The sequence below is a fragment of the Elephantulus edwardii genome, unplaced genomic scaffold (assembly GCF_000299155.1).
Source record: "Elephantulus edwardii isolate Elephantulus edwardi_28Jun2011 unplaced genomic scaffold, EleEdw1.0 scaffold00300, whole genome shotgun sequence".
NCBI lineage: Eukaryota > Metazoa > Chordata > Mammalia > Macroscelidea > Macroscelididae > Elephantulus > Elephantulus edwardii.
In genome coordinates this window covers 999521-1002677 of record NW_006400050.1, presented here as the reverse complement: position 1 = coordinate 1002677, position 3157 = coordinate 999521, and the positions used below count along the sequence as shown (strand labels likewise).

The following is a 3157-nucleotide window of genomic DNA, read 5'->3' as shown; positions in this document are numbered from 1 at the left end:
TAGTTTTCACCACTAATATTGAGCTTCTCCAGTGGTTCTTTCCACATTCTAATTCTGAGGGAAGAGATTAGAAGCTACCATTGCAACAATTGTAAGGAACATCGTAAAAGGTCTTAACATTGTTAATCTATTGACAGGAACCTTTTGAACTAAAGTTATTTGGTAGATTTAGATGCTCTGTTTAAAGTGATTTTTAAAAATTTAAAGTATAGTATTGTTTGACCAATGAAAATATTAGAAAGTAAAGTCAAGAGTAATGGGTTATACACACCAGATCTACATAATGAAGTGTCCAAGACTGAAGGATAGAGCCTTTGCTTGCACTCTTTAGAGGATGTGCTGAATGTAAAACCAGTCATGAACACAAGGTTAAATATTTCCAAACTGGAAAGTGAAAGGCAAACTTAAAAGAACTAACTAAGAAAATGCAGGAATTAATGTAACTTGTGCAACTACAATTTAACCATGGATTTCTAGCCAAGTATATGTTCTTGTGAGATTTCTTGTCTTCTTTCAGAAACCTGTCTTTAGACTCTCAAGACAGTGTAGAGAAAAGAGATAAAAGTCTTGTGCATGTAGATTATTATTCAGTTATTGCTATAATTGGCAATTAGTACTAGCATGTTTACGAGAAATCTTTGTATAATATTACAGCTTAAAAATCTTAACTGAAATCCAGTCATAACCTATTTTTTTTTCTTTTATTAATTCCAGCAGCAACCTGGATACCCTTTTCAACAGAATTCTTTCTCAAGAAAATGAAGCCTTATTTTGAGAATTAAGATGCATAAATGGTATGTCATATTCATTAAATCACTCTTGAAGTATCTGAGTCTTGGTTGAAGGTAGAAGATACAGTTGCAGTTGTTTGATGGATGTTGCTGTCTTCAGAAATCTTTCTGTAAATCACTATTCTTAAGAAGTTCTTTTCAGGATATATCCAATTTTTCAAGGAACTGCTCAAAAACTTGCACATAAGGAGCTAGACTGTCATTCTTATAATCTCTAGTTCTACATTTAACATTAGACTCACCTTCATTTTCCTCTTCGTTAGTGGAGATGATATCCAATTCATGACAGGTAGAGCTGATGGTTGAAATAACAAATGGATCAAGCTCTTTGAATTCATGTAAATAAATAGGAACAGAAATTTAAGCTGTTTTAGGATGAATACTAAAAGGACTGTTCAGCAAATGATTGAATCCTTTACTAACATTTCTATTCAGCCATGAAAATTAGTACTGGAGCATGATCTCCCATTCTGTCCAGAGCCCATATTTGCCATTTTTCATGTTGCTCTGATATTTACTGGTTATTTTCTTCAAATATCCCAATGCTGATGTGAACTGTGATATTTTTTTTGCAAACTTTGATGAAGTTCATCATGCCTTGTTTCAGGAACAAGGGCTAAAATCTTATCCCAGCTTTATTTTCAAGAATATCTTGGCCAGTCAAGACATATTCTTACAAGCTGTTTTTTTTTTTTTCTTCTGACAAAAGGGTGTTTTATTTTATTTTATTTTTTTTTAATTTCCACTGTGGTGAACATCCTTTTTAAGCTTCTGAACCACCCTTTTCAAGACTCAAATATTCAACTACTCCAGAACCATCTCAGAGGGCAGTTTTCTAACTGATTCTTCACAGGCCCAAGAGTGAACAACTCTCCTTCCAGAAAACAATACAAAACAAAACAAAACAAAACAAAAAAACCCAGAGATGATGCTTAAATTCAAGGTCCTTTTAATGTTCTTTCAGTGCTAAGCATAACTATTGTCAACATGGTCCAACACTTAGAATATATGTCTGCAGACTATAACAGCTCCTCATATCATCACAATCAGATCAATGTCAAATACCAGCTCCTTTCCCGAGCCTGGAAGGCTCCCAGCTTTACTGTATTGTGTTGACTGGGATATATCAATCTTGTATTGCTTAATTTCCTGCATTTCCTTTTCCAGCTCATTCTGGTTGTTGAAGAATTAAGATGTCATTTTTATAACTTCTGATTTTCTTTGATTTATAAATTATACATTTCATTGTCCAATCATTAATTGATACTTTCAAGTGCTTATTTTAATTTTGTCTCTTGCTCCATAAGTAAATGAAGATTTTTTTCATTGTGTGAAAATTACTATATCCGTGTTATTATGGTGTACTCTACCTTGAAGAAGTAGCTCTTCCCCAGTGACATGTTTAGTTCTTTTCATCCTGAAGGCCTCATCCACACTCACTCAACCTAACAAGGTTCCTATGTTATCCATAATAGTTCTTAAAAGCTGTTATGTCAGAATTGAATGGCCAATTCTGCTTCTTAATCTTACTCTGAATGCTCTCCTGAAATCTGCCCACCATGAACAACTCTATTAATATTTGAAATATTGGCTGCATAACTTTCATCATTATATCAACACATAAGCACTACATTAGGGCAAATATTATTAGACGTTTTATTGATAATATCTAATATAATTAATATGAAATAATATAGGTAGTTTCCAACAACAAAAGGAAAGCAATATTCTCTGTAGGTTTATTTTGTTTCTAGTGTTGAATTTGAGAAACATTAAAAAACCCATATTGTTTTGTTGATCCACCAAGTCAAGTGATTTGTAACTGATACTCCAATAGACATTCGGAAGCAGTAATCACAAGAGGGAAAATTGTCTGTCTCCCAAAGAGCCGCTTGGGATTAAAGCGGTAGTCCTTTGGATTTGAAGTGCTGCTCCTTGCAACTAACTATAGGTCACCAGAGCTCCTTCAGTTATAAGAAAATGGGGGGAGGGGGTGTATTTTGGGTTTTTGTTTTGTTTTTTTTGGTTGCTTTTTACATTTTATTTTTTTAATTTTTAGAACAATTTATTATTAATTTCCATAAAAATTAACAGAGACCTTAGATTTCTATTCATTCATTGTTGCACTTTTCTCCCTTCCCAACCCTCCCCTCCTAGTACACTACCCTCTTGGAAAAGTAAATAAAAAATCATTTTATTGTTTTACAAACCCTCCCCCGAGGGCCATTCCATTCTGCAGCCTTTGCTCTGGACTTCTGTTATGACAAATATCCCTAGTAATTGTCCCTCTTAAACAAGTTTTCTCCCTCATCTGTTTCAATGCAGTAGAAGTTATTGAACCCATCCTTCTCAGTATCCTCCCAACC

At 33.8% G+C, this 3157-nt stretch overlaps 1 pseudogene; it reads right to left on the bottom strand.

The window, feature by feature from the left end:
* Nucleotides 1-887: 887 nt before the first annotated feature.
* Nucleotides 888-3157, bottom strand: part of LOC102873756 — a 24348-nt pseudogene continuing 22078 nt past the window's right edge.